At 47.8% G+C, this 22868-nt stretch overlaps 1 pseudogene across 1 annotated transcript; it reads left to right on the top strand.

Moving 5' to 3' along the window:
- The first annotated feature begins 8848 nt into the window (after positions 1 to 8848).
- Positions 8849 to 21284, top strand: LOC144602529 (nuclear factor 7, ovary-like; annotated as a pseudogene). The gene is made up of 6 exons (XR_013548463.1): positions 8849 to 9259; positions 11990 to 12085; positions 12175 to 12408; positions 14624 to 14646; positions 14730 to 14848; positions 20568 to 21284. The product of XR_013548463.1 is annotated as a nuclear factor 7, ovary-like (transcript).
- The last annotated feature ends 1584 nt before the right edge of the window (positions 21285 to 22868 follow it).

Below are 22868 nucleotides of genomic sequence, written 5' to 3'. Positions count from 1 at the left end.
CATTTGATACAGACATTCACTTAGACATTTACTTACATTTAGACATTTACCCAGTATCCCTTATTTGGAGGGGCGTCTCTCTCCGCCATACCCTGCCCCCCATGTCCAGCAGCGGAAGGACCCTAGACTGTGCTCCTCCCCCACAGGGCCTTAGCGTTGGCTGCACCAAGCTTCAGCACGTACTCCTGCAGTCTGCATCACAGGAGGTACAGTACATTCCAGCTCCGAGCTGCTGCACCTACTGACTGACGCAGGCAAGTTGTTAATATATACAGCACATTATGGGCGGGACTACTACTAACAAACACTACGATTGGCTAGCATGCAATAGCTCATCTACATCACTAATAACAAACACTACGATTGGCTAGCATGCAATAGCTCATCTACATCTCTTCTCGTCGAAATAAAGAAACAACGGTAGCTTAAACAATGAACAACAAATGTAAAGAACATACTAGCAAAGTTACACAAAATCAACGGTACACAAAATCGCCATATCCAACGGGTGGCCTACAAACCCGTCCGGTCCTCGTGCGGTACGAGACCGCCTCACCTCCTTTCGTGGGAGAACAAGGGGAGGAGAGTGGGGACACAACAGGCGACTTGACAGGACTAGTGGGAGATAACACGGGCGCATCAGGCACCGACGGACGCGGGGAACCCGCGGCAGGAACAACGGTTGGTGGTGAATCAACGGTGGGAGCAAACACGAGATGCGGGGCGTCACGACTCGGAGACGCAGGACGCGGTTCCTTCACCGGAAGGATGTGTTGACGGTTGCGTCTGTAGATGGCCCCATCCCACTTCTGACACCATGTAATGAAGTGATCATACCAACGCTGTAATACAACACATGGCTTTTAATGCAACACTTACATCACAGGAGGTGCACTACATTCCAGCTCCGAGCTGCTGCACCTACTGACTGACGCAGGCAAGTTCTTAATATATACAGCACATAATGGGCGGGACTACTACTAACAAACACTACGATTTTTATACGCGTAGTATAAAAAATAAAATGGATGAGCTTGAGGCTCAGTTAGTCATGGGCAAGTATGATGTTGTAGGGATCACTGAGACATGGCTACAAGAGGACCAGGCCTGGGAACTGAATATTCAGGGGTACACAACGTATAGTAAAGACAGACAGGTGGGCAGAGGGGGTGGGGTTGCTCTGCTGGTAAGGAATGATATTCATTCCCTTGCAAGGGGTGACATAGAATCAGGAGATGTTGAATCAGTATGGATAGAAATGAGGAATTGTAAGGGTAAAAAGACCCTAATGGGAGTTATCTATAGGCCCCCAAACAGTAGCCTCGACATAGGGTGCAAGTTGAATCAGGAGATAAAATTGGCGTGTCACAAATGTAATGCTACGGTGGTTATGGGAGATTTCAACATGCAGGTAGACTGGATCAGGTTGGAAATGGACCCCAGTAAAGAGAGTTTGTAGAGTGCTTTCGAGATGGATTCTTAGAACAGCTTGTACTGGAGCCTACCAGGGAGAAGGCAATTCTGGATTTAGTGTTGTGTAATGATCCTGATCTGATAAGGGGACTAGAGGTAAAAGAGCCATTAGGAGGCAGTGATCACAACATGATAAGTTTTACTCTGCAAATGGAAAGGCAGAAGGGAAAATCGGAAGTGTCGGTATTACGGTATAGCAAAGGGAATTACAGAGGCATGAGGCGGGAGCTGGCCAAAATTGACTGGAAGGAGGCCCTAGCAGGGAAGACGGTAGAACAGCAATGGCAGGTATTCCTGGGAATAATGCAGAGGTTGCAGGATCAATTTATCCCAAAGAGGCGGAAAGACTCTAAGGGGAGTAAGAGACACCTGTGGCTGACGAGGGAAGTCAAGGACAGCATAAAAATTAAGGAGAGGAAGTATAACATAGCAAAGAAGAGTGGGAAGACAGAGGATTGGGGCTCTTTTAAAGAGCAACAAAAGTTAACTAAAAAGGCAATACGGGGAGAAAAGATGAGGTACGAGGGGAAACTAGCCAATAATATAAAGGAGGATAGCAAAAGTTTTTTTAGGTACGTGAAGAGGAAAAAAATAGTCAAGGCAAATGTGGGTCCCTTGAAGACAGAAGCAGGGGAATTTATTATGGGGAACAAAGAAATGGCAGACGAGTTAAACCGTTACTTTGGATCTGTGTTTACTGAGGAGGATACACACAATCTCCCAAATGTTCTAGGGGCCGGAGAACCTAGGGTGATGGAGGAACTGAAGGAAATCCACATTAGGCAGGAAATGGTTTTAGGTAGACTGATGGGACTGAAGGCTGATAAATCCCCAGGGCCTGATGGTCTGCATCCCAGGGTACTTAAGGAGGTGGCTCTAGAAATAGTGGAAGCATTGGAGATCATTTTTCAATGTTCTATAGATTCAGGATCAGTTCCTGTGGATTGGAGGATAGCAAATGTTATCCCACTTTTTAAGAAAGGAGGAAGAGAGAAAACGGGTAACTATAGACCAGTTAGTCTGACATCAGTGGTGGGGAAGATGCTGGAGTCAATTATAAAAGACGAAATTGCTGAGCATTTGGATAGCAGTAACGGGATCATTCCGAGTCAGCATGGATTTACGAAGGGGAAATCATGCTTGACAAATCTACTGGAATTTTTTGAGGATGTAACTAGGAAAATTGACAGGGGAGAGTCAGTGGATGTGGTGTACCTCGACTTTCAGAAAGCCTTCGACAAGGTCCCACATAGGAGATTAGTGGGCAAAATTAGGGCACATGGTATTGGGGGTAGGGTACTGACATGGATAGAAAATTGGTTGACAGACAGAAAGCAAAGAGTGGGGATAAATGGGTCCCTTTCGGAATGGCAGGCAGTGACCAGTGGGGTACCGCAAGGTTCGGTGCTGGGACCCCAGCTATTTACGATATACATTAATGACTTAGACGAAGGGATTAAAAGTACCATTAGCAAATTTGCAGATGATACTAAGCTGGGGGGTAGTGTGAATTGTGAGGAAGATGCAATAAGGCTGCAGGGTGACTTGGACAGGTTGTGTGAGTGGGCGGATACATGGCAGATGCAGTTTAATGTAGATAAGTGTGAGGTTATTCACTTTGGAAGTAAGAATAGAAAGGCAGATTATTATCTGAATGGTGTCAAGTTAGGAAGAGGGGATGTTCAACGAGATCTGGGTGTCCTAGTGCATCAGTCACTGAAAGGAAGCATGCAGGTACAGCAGGCAGTGAAGAAAGCCAATGGAATGTTGGCCTTCATAACAAGAGGAGTTGAGTATAGGAGCAAAGAGGTCCTTCTACAGTTGTACTGGGGCCCTGGTGAGACCGCACCTGGAGTACTGTGTGCAGTTTTGGTCTCCAAATTTGAGGAAGGATATTCTTGCTATTGAGGGCGTGCAGCGTAGGTTCACTAGGTTGATTCCCGGAATGGTGGGACTGTCATATGTTGAAAGGCTGGTGCAATTAGGCTTGTATACACTGGAATTTAGAAGGATGAGGGGGGATCTTATTGAAACATATAAGATAATTAGGGGATTGGACACATTGGAGGCAGGAAACATGTTCCCAATGTTGGGGGAGTCCAGAACAAGGGGCCACAGTTTAAGAATAAGGGGTAGGCCATTTAGAACGGAGATGAGGAAGAACTTTTTCAGTCAGAGAGTGGTGAAGGTGTGGAATTCTCTGCCTCAGAAGGCAGTGGAGGCCAGTTCGTTGGATGCTTTCAAGAGAGAGCTGGATAGAGCTCTTAAGGATAGCGGAGTGATGGGGTATGGGGAGAAGGCAGGAACGGGGTACTGATTGAGAGTGATCAGCCATGATCGCATTGAATGGCGGTGCTGGCTCGAAGGGCTGAATGGCCTACACCTGCACCTATTGTCTATTGTCTATTGATTGGCTAGCATGCAATAGCCCATCTACATCACTACTAATAAACACTAGGATTGGCTAGCATGCAATAGCTACAGTCGCGATTGTCATATGTTGAAAGACTGGAGCGACTAGGCCTGTATATACTGGAATTTAGAAGGATGAGAAGGGATCTTATCGAAACATATAAGATTATTAAGGGGTTGGACACGTTAGAGACAGGAAGCATGTTCCCAATGTTGGGGGAGTCCAGAACCAGGGGCCACAGTTTAAGAATAAGGGGTAGGCCATTTAGAACAGAGACGAGGAAAAACTTTTTCAGTCAGAGAGTTGTAAATCTGTGGAACTCTGCCACAGAAGGCAGTGGAGGCCAATTCTCTGAATGCATTCAAGAGAGAGCTAGATAGAGCTCTTAAGGATAACGGAATCAGGGGGTACGGGGAGAAGGCAGGAACAGGGTACTGATTGAGAATGATCAGCCATGATCACATTGAATGGTGGTGCTGGTTCGAAGGGCCGAATGGCCTCCTCCTGCAGTCTCTCCGAACTCCATTTATTCCATCATTAATCTATTGTCTATTGTACCAGCATCTGCAGTTATTTTCCTACACATCAGTAAAGGCGATTTCGAGTGGTTCATCTTGCTCCTCTAGCATCTTTGGTTTGTACGTTCTCCCCGTGAACTGCGTGTTTTTTTTCTATGGGGTGCCTCAGTTACCTCCCGCGCTCCAAAGACGACCTTGGCTCCTGTAAATTGTCCTGTAAAGTGTGTTGCATGGTGTTAGTGCGCGGCGATCACTGGTCAGCGCAGACGAGTGCACGTTGACGAATAAATGAAGCAATGCTGCCACCTGCTGGCTGCGCAGAGACATTCATAGTCCTCTCAGCGGCCTCCCGGAGTTGAAGATGTCTCGCTTGCACTCCGACGAGGCCGACGTTGGAGTCACAGTGCAGAGGCGGTGTAAGTGGGGAGATAATAGATAGCCAGGTCTCGGAGCCTGTGCCATGCCGCAGTATGACTCCTGACACTGACACCCCCTGAAACAGGAGACGGGAAATTGAGGCGGGCGGGTCAAATGTGCCCTGTTTTTGAGATAGTGGTAGAAATATTGTATTGGGCTGCAGTCTCGGCCGACCCAACAGCTCATGCCCTCTGCAATGTCTCCGCGTTGTGGAGATGGCGGTGGAAGGGGAGTTAGTTGTGCGGGGGTTGCAGGGGAGTAGAGGGACGGGTAGCGGAGATGAAAGGGATTATTGGGAAGGGGAGGTAGAAGAAAATAACTGCAGATGCTGGTACAAATCGAAGGTATTTATTCACAAAATGCTGGAGTAACTCAGCAGGTCAGGCAGCATCTCAGGAGAGAAGGAATGGGTGACGTTTCGGGTCAGTCTGAAGAAGGGTCTCGACCCGAAACGTCACCCATTCCTTCTCTCCTGAGATGCTGCCTGACCTGCTGAGTTACTCCAGCATTTTGTGAATAAATACCTTCAATTGGGAAGAGGAGAGTCATGCAGACGGTAGGTCACCGGGAGGGCGAGATGCCGATGGAATAAAGTTCGGAGAGAACTTTGTGGAGAAACACGTGATTGAGCGGCATGATAAAGAGATCAGATGGTGCTGCCAGACAGACGATGGGCGAGTCTGGAAGGGTTAGAAACTGTTCTCTGGCCAGACATCAGATGTCTCGGGGAAACGTAGAAACAGAGAAACATGGAAAATAGGCGCAGGAGGAGGCCATTCGGCCCTTCGAGCCAGCACCGCCATTCATTGTGACCATGGCTGATCGTCCACAATCAATAACCCGTGCCTGCCTTCTCCCCATATCCCTTGATTCCACTAGCCCCTAGAGCTCTATCTAACTCTCTCTTAAATCCATCCAGTGATTTGGCCTCCACTGCCCTCTGTGGCAGAGAATTCCACAAATTCACAACTCTGGGTGAAAAAGTTCCTTCACATCTCAGTTTTTAATGGCCTCCCCTTTATTCTTAGACTGTGTGGCTCCTGGTTCTGGACTCCCCCAACATTGGGAACATATGTCCTGCATCTAGCTTCTCTAGTCTTTTCATAATTTGCTACGTCTCTATAAGATCCCCCTCTCATCCTTCTAAACTCCAGTGAATACAAGCCTAGTCTTTTCAATCTTTCTTCTAGTGAACAGATTGGAACAAATTGCAGGAGTAACTCTACGGGACAGGAAGTATCTCTTGAGAAGAAGGAATGGGTGATGTTTCGGGTTGGAACCCTTCTTCACACTGAGAGTCAATAGACAATAGACAATAGGTGCAGGAGTAGGCCATTCGGCCCTTTGAGCCAGCACTGCCATTCATTGTGATCATGGCTGATCATTCACAATTGGTACCCTGTTCCTGTCCTCTCCCCATACCCCCTAACTCCGCTATCATTAAGAGCTCTATCTAACTCTCTCAGGGGAGAGGGTGACCCGGAGGGTAAATTGTGAAAACGAGGGGCCAAAGGGGTCGGAGATCCAGGAAAATGGGAAATAGATCGTTGTTAGCTTGTGGAAGGTGATAACGAGGCATACAAAGATAAAATGTAATCAAGACGACAGACAGATTAGGAGAACTAGGGTGGAGAGATGGGGTAAGCGCGGGTTACTAGAAGTTAGAGAAATCAATATTCATACCGAAGGAAGACACAAAATGCTGGATTAACTCAGCGGGACAGACGTTTCGGTTCAAGACCCTTCTTCAGACAATATTCATACCGCTGCCCAAGCAAAATATGAGGTGCTGTTCCTCCAATTTGCGGTGGGCCTCACTCTGACAATGGAGGCCCTAGGGCAGAAATGGGAATGGGAGGGGGAGTTAAAGAGTTTGGCAAAGGAGAGCTCATGTAGGTCGAGGCCTCTCCACGTCCACACTATCCAGGCCTTTCACTATTTTGCTCGACCTCCCATCTCTCTCCCTTCCAATTCCTGTCATACACCGACTCGCTTAATGTGTTTCCAGCCTTTTGCTGGTGCGAAATCAGTGGGAGATTGCCTGGGACTCTTCGCCCCGAACACTTGCAACGAAACAACATCATTTAGTATTGTGTAGATAGGAACTGCAGATGTTGGTTTAAACCGAAGACAGACACAAAATGCTGCAGTAATTCAGCGGGACAGGCAGCATCTCTGGAGAGAAGGAATGGGTGACGTTTCGGGTCGAGACCCTTTGTAAGGGTTAAAACTGTGGAAACCATTTTGTGCTAACTATGGCAGACATTTTAAGCTGAATATGCTCCCATGGGAAGTCGGCCTTCACGGTACCAGACACCTGCAGATATCGACTTCTCCCACTTTAGATAGTTCCTCTGTCCCTCTCTTCCCCTCCCCCTTCCCAGATCTCCCTCTATCTTCTTGTCTCCACCTATATACTTCCTTTGTCCCGCCCCCCTTGACATCAGTCTGAAGAAGGGTCTCGACCCGAAACGTCACTCATTCCTTCTCTCCTGAGATGCTGCCTGACCTGCTGAGTTACTCCAGCATTTTGTGAATAAATACCTTCGATTTGTACCAGCATCTGCAGTTATTTTCTTATACTACCTGCAGATAACAAGTTGTTTCTCATGGTTTAGAAGTTGTTTTTCATGGTTTGTTGAGGACTGGACATTCCAATGTTCTGAACTAGATCCTTATCGCAAAACGGTGCCCCTCTAATCATCTTAGCTATGCAACTTCTCTTTACTCCTGCTTGAGTCCCGAACACAATTAAAGGAACTATACTATGGGAACTCTACTATGTTATTGTTAACACTGGCTGATGTCATGTAACTGTGGAAAATTACTGAACTGTGGAAAATTACTGGGTGTGCTTTTTGTTCTACTTTGTGCTGTTCCAGAACAAGGAGTCACAGTTGAAGGATAAGGGGGAAGTCTTTTAGGACCGAGATGAGAAAGGTTTTTTTCACACACAGAGTGGTGAATCTGTGGAATTCTCTGCCACAGAAGGTAGTTGAGGCCAGTTCATTGGCTATATTTAAGAGGGAGTTCGATGTGGCCCTTGTGGCTAAAGGGATCAGGGGGTATGGAGAGAAGGCAGGTACAGGATACTGAGTTGGATGATCAGCCATGATCATATTGAATGGCTGTGCAGGCTCGAAGGGCCGAATAGCCTACTCCTGCACCTACTTTCTATGTTTCTATGTATAAATATTGCCTGTATTCTGGGCATTCTTTGAGAGGACAGACGCAGGTGCTTGAGTGAACAACAGTACTCAGGTCTCTGTGTCTTCTCCCACCTTGGTGTTAAAGTAAAAAGTTTTAACTGAGTCTTGTGTTCTTTGAATTATTTCATAGATAAGTCTAAGCGACTATCACACCTTCTTCAGACTGGATAGGGATGAGGGAAACGAGAGATATAGACGATGATGTAGAGATAAAGAACAATGAATGAAAGATATGCAAAAAAACGTAACGATTATAAAGGAAACAGGCCATTATTAGCTGTTTGTTGAGTGAAAACGAGAAGCTAGTGCTACTTGAGTGGGGGAGATAGAGAGAGAGGGAATGCTGGAGTTACTGGAAATTACAGAAATCAATATTCATACGACTGGGCTGCAAGCTGCCCAAGCAAAATATGAGATGGTAGTGGACACAAAATGCTGGAGTAACTCAACGGGTCAGGCAGGATCTCTGGCGAGAAGGAATGGGTGACGTTTCGGGTCGAGACCCTTCTTCAGGCTTCTTCAGATGCGATGGAGTTTCTTCCCACAGGCCATCGGGACTGTTAACTATTATATCTCCAAAGAATTTTTAAAAACCTGTATTAATTTTAATTTTTATGCTGTAATTGTAATTTTTTTGTACAATCCGCAGGCGTTGACACTTTCATGTCACTGCACATCTTGCATGTATATGTGACAAATAAACATGACTTGACTTGGTGTTGTTTATTAGTATTGTTCAGCCTTTGCTGCCAGCGCACATTTGAACACTCGCGATACTCCAGGGCTCGGCGTGAACCAGGAATTTGTGTGAATTGAAAATGGCTTCGATGGCTCAGTCCGAGTGTTGGACCGAGGACGTGGTTTGTCCCATCTGCCTGGATTTCTTCACCCATCCGGTGTCACTGGAGTGCGGGCACAACTTCTGCCGCTCCTGCATCACGCAGAGTTGGGACAGGGAGGGGAGAAACTCCTGCCCGGAGTGCAGAGAGGAGTTTGCAGACCGCAGCCTCAGGATGAATCGGGCCCTGGTGAGTATCACCGAGAAAGCTCGAACACTCAGCCCGAAAACGGAAAGCAAGCAAAGTAAACTTCACTGCGAGGAACACCAGGAAGAACTGAAGCTGTTTTGCGAAACAGACAAGCAACTAATCTGCCTGATCTGCCGAGACGCGCGGGAACACAGAGAGCACCTCTTCATGCCGATTAAAGAAGCAGTGGAAATCTTCAAGGTAAAAAAAACAAAGAGGATCTGGTGATTTTCCATTTCCGCCTTTCGCTGAGACTGCTGTTTTGCACTCAGTTTCCCACACGAACCACCCCTTCCCCATGTAACCGCCCCACCTACAGTAAGACATGAGACACCAGTGGCTATACCTTCTCCCTTACAACAGACAATAGGTGCAGGAGGAGGCCATTCGGCCCTTCGAGCCAACACCGCCATTCAATGTGATCATGGCTGATCATTCTCAATCAGTACCCCGTTCCTGCCTTCTCCCCGTCCCCCCTGACTCCGCTATCCTTAAGAGCTCTATCCAGCTCTCTCTTGAATGCATTCAGAGAATTGGCCTCCACTGCCTTCTGAGGCAGAGAATTCCACGGATTCACAACTCTCTGACTGAAAAAGCTTTTCCTCATTTCAGTTCTAAATGGCCTACCCCTTATTCTGAAACTGTGGCCCCTTGTTCTGGACTCCCCCAACATTGGGAACATGTTTCCTGCCTCTAACGTGTCTAACCCCTTAATAATCTTATACGTTTCGATAAGATCTCCTCTCATCCTTCTAAATCCCAGTGTATACAAGCCTAGTCGCTCCAGTCTTTCAACATATGATAATCCCGCCATTCCGGGAATTAACCTAGTAAACCTACGCTGCACGCCCTCAATAGCAAGAATATCCTTCCTCAAATTTGGAGACCAAAACTGCACACAGTACTCCAGGTGCAGTCTCACTGGGGCCCTGTACAACTGCAGAAGGACCTCTTTGCTCCGATACGCAACTCCTCTTGTTATGAAGGCCAACATTCCATTGGCTTTCTTCACTGCCTGCTGTACCTGCATGCTTCCTTTCAGTGACTGATGCACTAGGACACCCAGATCTCGTTGTACGTTCCCTGTTCCTAACTTGACACCATTCAGATAATACTCTGCCTTCCTATTCTTACCACCAAAGTGGATAACCTCACACTTATTCACATTAAACTGCATCTGCCATGCATCCGCCCACTCACACAGCCTGTCCAAGTCACCCTGCAACCTCATAGTTTCTTCCTCACAGTTCACACTACCACCCAGCTTTGTATCATCTGCAAATTTGCTAATGGTACTTTTAATCCCTTCATCCAAGTGATTAGTATATATTGTAAATAGCTGCGGTCCCAGCACCGAGCCTTGCGATACCCCATTAGTCACTGCCTGCCATTCTGAAAGGGACCCATTTATCCCCACTCTTTGCTTTCTGTCTGTCTTACACCCATCAAGGGACCCCTGACAGCGAGAGAGAGAGAGAGAGAGGGGGGTTTTCGTGCACCACCTGTGACCCTCACCCACTGCATCCCGTGTTCCCGGCAAGGCCTCCATTACACCGGCGAGGCGAGAGGGTAGATTGAGCCACCGTTTCCGCGAGTATCCCTGCCAAGCCCCGATGGATCTACCGGTTGCTAACCAGTTCAACTCTCCTTTGCATTCCTACACTGACTTTTCTGCCCTGGGCTTCTGTTTTGCTTGATTGCAAACTGAAGGAATAGCGCCTCAAATTCCGCTTGTGAAGCTCGGAATTTCTCGTGTAATTCCTTCAGCATAAACATTAACATTTACAGTAACCAAACTACATACATACATAACAAACCCACACCACCCACAACACTTTAATTCCCAACTATTACTCTATTAATCATTCCTCTATTAATCTTACTTATAACTTTTTTATTTATCTTATTACTCTTATTATTTGTATTTTCCTACCTTTTCTTGTTCTGTATTTTTATGCTCACTTTGAATTGCCATTGCTGTATGAAATGTGCGATATAAATAAACTTGCCTTGCCTTGCCTTGCCTGTCTAGACCAAGTTACTAGGCCCAAACCTCTCCTGCATTGGTGCAGCACCCTCTCCTCCATCCCTCGCCCCCTTCCCCCTCTCCTCTCCTCCCTCCCTCCTCCCCTCCCTCCCTCCCCCCTCCCTCCCCCACCTCGCATCCCCCCTCCCCTACACACCCCTTCCTCCCTTCCCTTCCCCGTCCCCTTCCCCTCCCCCCTTTCCCTCCCCCTTCCCCTCCCCCACTGCATCCCCCTTATCCTCCATCCTTCTCCCTCCCTCCCTCCACCCGCCCTCCCTCCCTCGGAGATAGATTTAAACTTTAAAATGTGAATAACTTTAAACATATAACGCCGATTTCAATGAAACTTCTTCCATTAGCACCAAAGGGACGACGTTGAGTAAGATGGGCCCAAAATTGTCACGCTATCGTGTTCCGCTTTGGCTGTAGTTCAGGAACAAACAAACAAACAAACGAGGGTTTTAGTATAGAGATGCCACACCTGGCAGTGCAACCATTTCCTCCTTCCCATCCCCAACCCCTCCCCATCTATATTCTTTCCTCTGGCTTTACAATTCGCACCTCTTGTTTCCTTACTCCTTACTTCCCTTATTTTTGTCTTTTCATGTATGGCCTTTGACCAACCTGCTGCCAAACCCCTACCCCTCCCCCCCCTTCACTTGTATCCACCTATCACCTGGCAGATGTATTCCTGGCCCATATTTCTCACCTACTCCAATCAGTCCAAAGAAAGATTCTGACCCAAAATGTCGCCTACGGCTGTCCGCGGATACGCTTCCTGACCCGCCAAGTTCCTCAGCAGTCTGTGTCTTTTTGTAAACGTTCATGTACAGTTCCGTGTCTGCAGTCCATTGGTTTCGTCTGGTGTAATTCTTTTACTCACTGAATCTGAACTTCAATCCCAGGAGAAGATTAAAACATCTTTGGAAACTCTCACAAAAAATAAATCAGCGATGGAGGAAATGGAGCAGCAACAGAAAGAGAAGATTTCTGGAGTCCAGGTAAGGTTTCCAGATTCCCTTCACTGATCTTGTGCTATTGTCTTAGATTCCAGGCTCGATAATATTGACCTTCACCTTTCATTTGACAGGAACAGTATCAGAACCTGGTGACCTACATCACATCGGTATTTGCTGAACTGCGCCAGATTCTCAATGAGAAAGAGCTCCTCTTTCTCAAGGATCTTCTGGAAGAAGAGAACAGCGTTCTAAATCCAATGGAAAAGAATCTCCGAGCGATTCAAGAGGAGATAAACTCTATGCCAGAGAAATGCTTGAAGCTACAGGATCAGCTGAACCTAACGGACAGTTTGATGTTTCTGAAGGTAAGGGGTTACATTTTCAGTTTGGTTTAGAGTAAGTTTCGGGTCGAGACCCTTCTTCAGACCTGCTGAGTTACTCCAGCATTTTGTGATACCTTCGATTTGTACCAGCATCTGCAGTTATTTTCCAACATCACAAAATAGTGGGCGACTTTTGAAATAAATTCAGCATTGTGCTTTAATTCGGGGCTGATTTAAACAAATCACATACAATACAATACAATATATCTTTATTGTCATTGTACAGGGGTACAACGAGATTGGGAAGGCACCTCCCCTACGATGGAATAAATTAATTAGCTAGTCAGTATTAATTTAAACAACCCAATGAACAAATTAGAATAGTTGTAGGGAAGTAAATTACCTCATATTCTAAATAGCAAACACACCAAAAGCCTGTACCCTGAAGAGACACAAAATGCTGGAGTAACTCAGCGGGACAGGCAGCATCTCTGGATAGAAGGAAGTGATGACGTTTCGGGTCGAGACCCTTCCTCAGACTCGTGTGCACTGAATTGTCCTATTATAGGTCAATCTAATCCCCATCAAGTCTCCCTGTTCCCCACAACCCTCCATATTTCTTTTCACCCCTAGGCCCCGCCATCACGTTTATACCCCCTGCTCCATCCGATGATCTCCTAAACCTTTCTGTTTAGCTCCCAGCACGTTCTCTCCTGCAGACATCCAACCCTCCCCTTCCATTAAATTCACCATCTTGAGCTGGTAGATTAAATTCCTGTGCAAGTTGTTCGAATGACTTCATGATCTGTCCATTAAACACTTGTGCGATATATATTAACCCCTTGTTTGACCAATTGTTATACCCTGAGTCCATAGTAGATGGTAAAAAATCTGGGTTTATCGCTATTTTAGGGGCCGTACAAATGGAATTCGACAGTTTTAATTTATTTCGCACTTCTGACAATATTTTCAATGTTCCCTTGATCCAGTCATTACCCACCCTCAGTCTCCTCTGTGCCATTTCAGTCACGAATGGGAGTGATTCCAACGGTACATTTTGACAAGCATTTTGTTCTATTCACCACCTTTCATCCTGATCATATTCCAATCCTGAGGCCATCTTTGTCCCCATCTCCACGGCGGTGGATATCTCCGCCCATCTCACCAACGTCCTTCCTCAGCCGAATCCACCTGTCAATTGCTAATACTTGCCCTGAGTCCTTCCCCTTCCCCCTCTTTTCCAGCTCTACCCCCTCTACTCCACAAGACACAAGAAGGCTCCAGTACCGAAGCATCATCGGTACATGCCTGCTCCCAAATCCGCCATGTCTTGTGTCTCTGAATAAATGGTGCGTTTGTTCCAGGGCCATAGTTACTGCTTTCCTTACACAAGCACAGCTGCACTCTACTCTAGATCAGCAGTTATGACACTGAGCTAGTAATATTTTTCCATGTTAACTGGGCCTAATTCTCACGCAGACTCACGTAATATCTCCTCACAAGCTGGCGAAATAACTTTTGCAAGCATAGAAACATGGAAAATATGTGCAGGAGGAGGCCATTCAGCCTTTCGAGCCAGTGATTTGGCTTCTACTGCCCTCGGTCAAGTCAAGTCAAGTCAATTCAAATTTATTTGTATAGCACATTTAAAAAGAACCCACATTGACCAAAGTGCCGCACATCAGTTCAGGTACTAAGAAACGAACATACAATGGCACACAAAGATAACAGCACATACATAAACAGTTCACAGCGCCCCCTCAGAGGGCCTCAAACGCTAGGGAGTAGAAATAGGTTTTGAGCCTGGACTTAAAGGAGTCGATGGAGGGGGACAGTTCTGATGGGGAGGGGGATGCTGTTCCACAGTCCTGGAGCTGCAACTGCAAAAGCAGAGAATTCCACAAATTCACAACTCTCTGGGTGAAAAAGTTCTTCTCACCTCAGTATTAAATGGCCTCCCCTTTATTCTGAGACTCTGGCCCCTGGTTCTGGACTCACCCAACATTGGGAACATTTTTCCTGCATCTAGCTTGTCCAGTCCTTTTATAATTTTACATGTTTCTATAAGATCCCCTCTCATTCTTCTAAACTCCAGTGAATACAAAGAGGTGGGGGTAAAGGTTGGTAGATGTTCTGGGTCAAGAACCTACACCAGCAGTGGAAGCCGGGATCTGTTGGCAAATTGTAACAATTTGGCTGAACTTCCTGCTGTCACGATGTTGAAATTAATTGGTCTTTCTGTTGTTATGTATTTCAGGAGGAAACTCTTCGGAAGAGGAGGTGAGGCTCGCTGTGTTGTTTTTGTAATATAACTCAGGAAACATTGGACGTTGGTCTTCTAACTGGTTGTTTAATTAATGCAGTGTGAGTGATGAAGCCCTGACGCTGTCAGTAGCAGAGGGTGCCCTGGCCGTTGAAAGGTTTGATCACCCATTTTTGTTGAACACGGTGTTCACGGAAGTGCCCGATGGCATTACAAGAGGTAAAACCTAAAAATAAAGCCCATTGGAGATATTGAAGTATCAGTTATATGTAAAGGGTCTATTTACTACCGGAATCAAAGGTATTTGTTCACAAAATGCAGGAGTAACTCAGCGGGTCAGGCAGCATCTCAGGAGAGAAGGAATGGGTGACGTTTCGGGTCAAGACCCTTCTTCAGACTGATGTCAGGGGCGGCGGGACAAAGGAAGGATAATGGTGGAGACAGGAAGTTAGAGGGAGAACTGGGAAGGGGGAGGGGAAGAGAGGGACAGAGGGACAGCGGTCAATGTTCATACCGCTGGGCTGCAAGCTGCCCATGCGAAATATGAGGTGCTGTTCCTCCAATTTCAGGTGGGCCTCACTATTGCACTGGAGGAGGCCCATGACAGAAAGGTCAGACTGAGAGTGGGAAGGGGTGTTGAAGTGCTCAGCCACCGGGACATCAGGTTGGTTATGGCGGACTGAGCGAAGGTGTTGAGCGAAACGATTGCCGAGCCTGCGTTTGGTTTCGCCGATGTAAAGAAGTTGACATCTAAAGCAGCGGATACAATAGATGCGATTGGAGGAGGTGCAGGTGAACCTCTCTCTCACCTGGAAAGACTGTTTGGGTCCTTGGATGGAGTTGAGGGGGGAGGTAAAGGGACAGGTGTTGCATCTCCTGCGGTTGCAGGGGAAAGGAATCATCAGTCTGAAGAAGGGTCTCGACCCGAAACGTCACCCATTCCTTCTCTCCAGAGATGCTGCCTGACCCGCTGAGTTACTCCAGCATTTTGTGATACCTTTAATACCGGACTGGTGAGGCACTTCAGACACGAATTACTTCCTTTGTCCAACAAGTGTCACCCTCTCTCCATTGATACCCTCTTGATTCAACGTATGTATAACACACTTTCGAATTGTCTTCAGCCGTACTCGCCAAGGAACCTTGTAGGTCAGCAAGGGGGAGATTGAGGAAAATGTGGAGAGTGGATCAAATGCATTTGAAAGTACGGACACGCAAGGCCGGTTTCATGAACACAATGGGGTTGATGTGCTAAAAGCTACTGATTTCAATGCAGTGAAGCGGGTGAATGTATGGTCACGATTACTAAAGGGATCTCTGATGTTGAAGGCATTGCAAAGACATGGTTGATAAGAGGCGAAGGACAGATAGCTCAAAGAATCATGATCCAGGTGTTTCCGATGTGATAGGGAGGGATGTTAAAGAACTGTGCCACTGATGATAGAAAATGTCGCAACTGCATTGAGAGAGATTATCCTAGACTGACGAGGCAATAGAGTACGGATAGTGTACGGTGGTAACAAAGGTTCAATATCTGAACTGATGTGGAGGAAGGAACTACAGATGCTGCTTTAAACCGAAGATATACACACAATGCTGGAGTAACTCAGCGGGACAGGCAGCATCACTGGACAGAAGGAATGTCTGACGTTTCGGGTCGAGACCCTTCTTCAGTCCGCCTCTGCCTACCTGATCTCCCAGTTGCTAAACACTTTAGCTCCCCCTCCCATTCCTACTCTGACCTTTCTGTCCTGGGCCTCCTCCACTGTCAGAGTGAGGGTTTGGAGAAACAGCACATCCTATTTCATACCCCAGCGGTATGAATATTGACTTCGCTAAATTCAAGTAACCCTTGCTTTCCCTCTCTCTCGAACCCTCCCCCTTCCCAGTTCTCCAACCAGTCTGACTGTCTCCGATTACATTTTGTCTCTGTTTGCTTTGATTCCACATATTCCTTGATCTCCAACCCCTTTGTCTCGTTTTCACACCTTACACGACCTTATATCAGTATCTCCCTCTCCCTTGACTTCAGTCTGAAGAAGGGTCTAGACCCGAATCCTCACCCATTTCTTCTATCCAGAGAGGCTGCCAGTCCCGCTGAGTTAATCCAATATTTTCTGTCTATCTTCGGTTTAAACCAGCATCTGCAGTTCCTTCCTACGCAAGGGTTACTTGAAGTTATTGAGATTAATATTCATACCGCTGAGTTGTAAGATGCCCAAGTGGTATTTCGCCATGTCTGTTGCAACATATTCCAGGATATTGGGCGTGGCAAGCGAAGAGATTGCGGCAGCGTTGACTGCATTTTTGAAACCTGTTTAACAACAAACAAAGTGAGTGAATCGGCGACCAGAGGACATCGGGTTAAGATGAGGGAGTAAGGACTTAATAGGAATCTGAGTTAGGAAAAGGGGATGTACAACGATATCTAGGTGTCCTAGTGCATCAGTCACTGAAAGGAAGCATGCAGGTACAGCAGGCAGTGAAGAAAGCCAATGGAATGTTGGCCTTCATAACAAGGGGAGTTGAATATAGGAGCAAAAGGTGCTTCTGCAGTTGTACAGGGCCCTAGTGAGACCGCACCTGGAGCACTGTGTGCAGTATCCATATTTGAGGAAGGATATTCTTGCTATTGAGGGCGTGCAGCGTAGGTTTACTAGGTTAAATCCCGGAATGGCGGGACTGTCATATGTTGAAAGACTGGGCGACTAGGCTTGTATACACTGGAATTTAGAAGGATGAGTGGGGATCTTATCGAAACGTATAAGATTATTAAGGGGTTGGACACATTAGAGGCAGGAAACATGTTCCCAATGTTGGGGGAGTCCAGAACCAGGGGCCACAGTTTAAGAATAAGGGGTAGGCCCTTTAGAAACGGAGATGAGGAAAAACTTTTTCAGTCATAGAGTTGTGAACCTGTGGAATAGCGGAGTCAGGGGGTATGGGGAGAACGCAGGAACGGGGTACTGATTGAGAATGATCAGCCATGATCACATTGAATGGCGGTGCTGGCTTGAAGGACCAAATGGCCTACTCCTGCACCTATTGTCTATTGAGTCCTAACAAAGAGAGGTGGGTGAATGGAACGGGTTGCCAGAGGAGGTAGTTGGGGCAGGGACTATCCTAACGTTCAAGACAGTTAGACAGGTAGATGGATAGGACAGGTTTGGAAGGATATGGGCCAAATGCAGGCAGGTGGGACTGGTGTAGCTGGGACACGGCGGATGCTATGGGCAAGTTGAGCAGAAGGTCCTTTTTCCACGCCTTATCAGGACCACGTTACTAATCAAGACTTTGTCGTTCTCTGCCTTAAAAATATCCATCGATTTGGCCCCCACAGCTTTTTGCTTCCATGAATTCCACAGATTCGCCACCCTGTGACTGAAGACATTAGAAAAGTTTGTCCTTTTATTCCGAAGTTTTCGGCTCTAATCCCAGACTGTCCTGCTAGGTAAACATCCACTCCACATCCGCTCTATCTGAATGCTGGTTTGATGTTGTTGGAGTTCTTGATGCCAATTTGTAGTCAACGCAGTCCATCATTCCCATCACCGATTCTCCTTCCCGCAATCCCGAAACTCCTCCTCCTCATCTTTCTATCCCACTCAGTTCCCTCCTCTTCATCCTAACACGGCTCATTGTCCCCCATCACCGGGCTCACCGAGGTACAATGAAAAGCTAATGTTGCGTGCCAACCAGTCGGCAGAAAGACAATACACGATTACAATCGAGCCACCCATAGTGAACAGATGCGTGATAAAGGGAACAACGCGAATAGCATGGGACCCATACACAAATAAAAACATTTCATCCATCGAACGTGTCCAAAGGTAGAGGCAGCTCGTTTTGTTACAAATACCTATGAGAGAGAAGCGAGTGTTACCGAACTTCTAAATTCATTTGGTCTACAAATTTGAGGAAGGATATTCTTGCTATTGAGGGCGTGCGGGACAATAGACAATCACTAGGTTGATTCCCGGAATGGCGGGACTGTCGTATGTTGAAAGGCTGGAGCAATTAGGCTTTTATACACTGGAATTTAGAAGGATGAGGGGGGATCTTATTGAAACATATAAGATAATTAGGGGATTGGACACATTAGGGGCAGGAAACATGTTCCCAATGTTGGGGGAGTCCAGAACAAGGGGCCACAGTTTATGAATAAGGGGTAGGCCATTTAGAACGGAGATGAGGAAGAACTTTTTCAGTCAGAGAGTGGTGAAGGTGTGGAATTCTCTGCCTCAGAAGGCAGTGGAGGCCAGTTCGTTGGATGCTTCAAGAGAGAGGTGGATAGAGCTCTTAAGGATAGCGGAGTCAGGGGGTATGGGGAGAAGGCAGGAACGGGGTACTGATTGAGAGTGATCAGCAATGATCGCATTGAATGGCGGTGCTGGCTCGAAGGGCTGAATGGCCTACTCCTGCACCTATTGTCTATTGTCTATTGTCTATTGGGGGGGAACACTCTCCAAGACAGACGTAAAGCCCACTGTTTGACCTGTTTTTACAAAATGTTAAATAATAATAATAATAATATAATATAATATAATATTCATTTATTGTCGTTGCAACAAGTACAACGAAATTTAAAAAATAGCAATCCTGACAGTGCGTAAAAACATATATGCAATAAATGCAAAACAAATAAATACCAATATATTAAATACAAAAGTTTTAACAGTGTGACCTATTGCAGAAAGTAGTGTTCAGTTCTCGTATGGCCCTGGGGTAAAAACTTCTTGAGTCTGTTTGTTCGGGATGGTCGGCTCGACGTAGATTACCACATTTACACCAAACACAAACCCATCAGGAGTAGACGAGGGCATTCGATTCAATAGACAATAGACAATAGGTGCAGGAGTAGGCCTTTTGGCCCTTCGAGCCAACACCGCCATTCAATGTGATCATGGCTGATCATTCTCAACCAGTACCCCATTCCTGCCTTCTCCCCATAACCCCTGACTCTGCCATCCTTAAGAGCTCTATCTAGCTCTCTCTTGAATGCATTCAGAGAATTCCTCCACTGCCTTCTGAGGCAGAGAATTCCACAGATTTACAACTCTATGACTGAAAAAGTTTTTCTTCATCTCCGTTCTAAATGGCCTACCCCTTATTCTGAAACTGTGGCCCCTGTTTCTGGACCCCCCCCCCCAACATTGGGAACATGTTTCCTGCCTCTAACGTGTCCAACCCCTTAATAATCTTATATGTTTCGATAAGATCCCCTCTCATCCTTTTAAATTCCAGTGTATACAAGCCTAGTCGCTCCAGTCTTTCAACATTGGACAGTCTCTCCATTCCGGGAATTAACCTAATAAAACTACGCTGCACGCTCTCAATAGCAAGAATATCCTTCCTCAAATTTGGAGACCAAAACTGCACATAGTACCCCAGGTGCGGTCTCACGAGGGCCCTGTACAAATGCAGGAGGACCTCTTTGCTCCTATACTTAACTCCCCTTGTTATGAAGGCCAACATTCCATTGGCTTTCTTCAATTTGAGATGCCAGCTACCAAAACAGATGAGTATAGCAATTCATTCTTCCCTCGCACAATTAAAGCATGGAATAGTCTTCTCCCTACTGTAGTTACTCAACCAGACGCAACTAAATTTAAGGCAGCTTTTCTTCTCCAAGAAACCCTTCTTGCTTAAGTCCATACCCCGCCACCTCCAGTTTAAATTCCCTTTGGAATATTTCGGAGGAACCGGGCTCTGTTGCTCTGAGGGCGTCACCACATCTCGCTGTCCCCATCGTCTTCTCTCACCTCTGCACAAATGCAACTCCACCACGTCGGAAAAGGGCTTTCTTCTCCACTCGACGTTAAAACCCCGCGCAATCTTTCAGTTGATCGACCGTTTGTGCCCGAGGCCGAGTCTCCCCCCCCCCCCCCCCGACCCCCCCCCCCCCGGGGACTCTCTGATTCTCTGCTTCTCCCCCCAGTCTCCGTCGCACTGGATGTGGAAACAGCGCATCGGCAGCTCCACGTGTCTGATGATCGCAAGAGCATGCAATTTGTCGGTGGCAGGCGAAGTCTCCCTGACACCGGGAAGAGGTTTATGCAAAATATGTGCGTCCTGTGATCGGAAGGATTCACATCGGGGAGATATTACTGGGAGGTGGGGATCGGGGCAAATCAGGGCTGGAGTCTAGGAGTCGCCGCAGAGTCTGTAGACAGGAAGGGTGCGGGCGTCCTGACCCCAGAGACTGGAGTCTGGAGCATCAGGCGAGATGGTAACGATGTTAACGTAGGCACCTCTCCTCCATCCCGTCTCCCCGTCCAGCCCATCCCCGGGAGGGTGGGAGTTTATCTCAGTTACGAGTCCGGGACAGTTTCATTTTACGACGCGGACGCCAAGTCCCATCTCCACACCTTCACTGGGAATAAATTCACGGAGAAACTGTATCCTTTTTTCTGGACGTGGGTTGGAAACCAGTGCCTGAGAATCTGCTCCGGTTCCGCTCCGGGTGTGTGAAGGGGGTCGGGTCCCGTGACCGGCGTCAGGAGCGGGGCTCAGGGGCTGTGGGGCAGAAACCCGGTGGGCAACAGGTCGGCGCTGAACGGCTCCCATTTAATCCCCAAATTCCGCGTCGTAAAAACCCCCAGTGAGCGCGGAAATAAAACCAGGGGGAATGTAAAGGTGGGAAGAGAGAAATAAAGTGCTACTGAAATCAGAGCTGTTGATCCGTTCATTTTAACGCGTTCACCGCGTCCGGCAACGGAACAGAAATTACTTTTGTGAAAATATAAAGATTGAAACAATCGCCCTTCCCGCGGGTTCGGCAGTGGCCGCGGGCGGCGGGTCCTGAGCTCCGGGCTCCCCCTGATTCTAATGCCTGTCTGTGGTATAATGAAGTGGCGCTGATTTTATCCGGGAGAGGGCGGTATATGTCCGACTGACCAGGTGTAAATAGGAAAATAACTGCAGATGCTGATACAAATCGAAGGTGTCACAAAATGCTGGAGTAACTCAGCAGGTCAGGCAGCATCTCAGGAGAGAAGGAATGGGTGACCTTTCGGGTCGAGACCCTTCTTCAGTCTGAAGAGGGGTCTCGACCCGAAACGTCACCCATTCCTTCTCTCCTGAGATGCTGCCTGACCTGCTGAGTTACTCCAGCATTTTGCGATACAATCGAGGTGTAAATAGGAAGGACGAATGGAGCGAGAAATTACATGGAGTGAGAAGAATAAAGATGAACGCTGGGAATGGGAAGGTACAGAAAATATTTGAAGTTGTGGCGCGTCGATAAGCCCGAAATGAAGGCGAGGAGCCAGGTGTTTCGGGAGGGACTTCATTAGCTGTTGTTCTCTTGTCCAGTCGGGTCTGCAAGGGAACAATCGCGCCCTAAACCCCCTGGCCTTTATCCCTGTCGGTAAGGGCCGCTCCCGGACTGGTCCATTCCCGTACCGAGGTGTTCAATAGTGATATGGTCCGACCCTTGGGAGCCCCCCCCCCCCCCCCACCGAACAGGAGGCACGAAACGCACCGGCGGGCGCATATCCCGACCGGACCGCGTACGGATGTCGGCCGGCGAGGCACAGGTTGAGGGAGCCGCGAAGGGGGGGCCGAGGCTGGGCAATCAGCCCAGGCTGGTCAATGTCCAAATGTGCCGGCTTTACACGCTCAGTCGACACGACCCCCCCCCCCCCCCCCCCCATGCCCAGCACAAAGGTTGTCTGCCCGTGCTCCAGCACCCGGTACGGGCCCCGATACGGCCTCTGGAGTGGCGCCCTGTGGGCGTCACGGCGCTGGAAAGCATAGGGGCAAACCTGGAGGGCCGATAGCCCGTGCGGGCGGAATGCCCCGTGGCGGGATGTCGGCACGGGTGTGAGCTTGCCAACTCGCGAAGGCGCTGTAGGGCGGACGAGGGCGGTCCCTGCTGCCCCTGCGCTGAGGGCACCAACTCCCCGGGCACCGTGAGCAGCGACCCGTACACGAGCTCCGCCGAAGATGAGGCCAGGTCCTCCGGATGCCCAGCCAGGCCCACGGCAGTGCGTCCATCCAGTCCGGGCCGGAGAGTCGCGCCTTCAGCGCTGCATTCAGCTGCCGGTGGAACCTCTCCACCATGCCGTTTGCCTGTGGGTGATAGGCCGTGGCGTGGTGCAGCCGCACGCCCAACAGGTGAGCCATGGACGCCCACAGCTCGCCACAAAGTCAGTGTTAAAGTCCAGAGGAAGTAACGTGTCCAGTTCAATAGACTGTTCAGATGTTCCTCGGGCTATTGGCTGAGAAAGTGCGGGAA

This window comes from Rhinoraja longicauda, chromosome 19 (genome assembly GCF_053455715.1).
Source record: "Rhinoraja longicauda isolate Sanriku21f chromosome 19, sRhiLon1.1, whole genome shotgun sequence".
NCBI classification, from domain to species: domain Eukaryota; kingdom Metazoa; phylum Chordata; class Chondrichthyes; order Rajiformes; family Arhynchobatidae; genus Rhinoraja; species Rhinoraja longicauda.
This window is presented reverse-complemented; position numbering and strand designations above follow the sequence as displayed.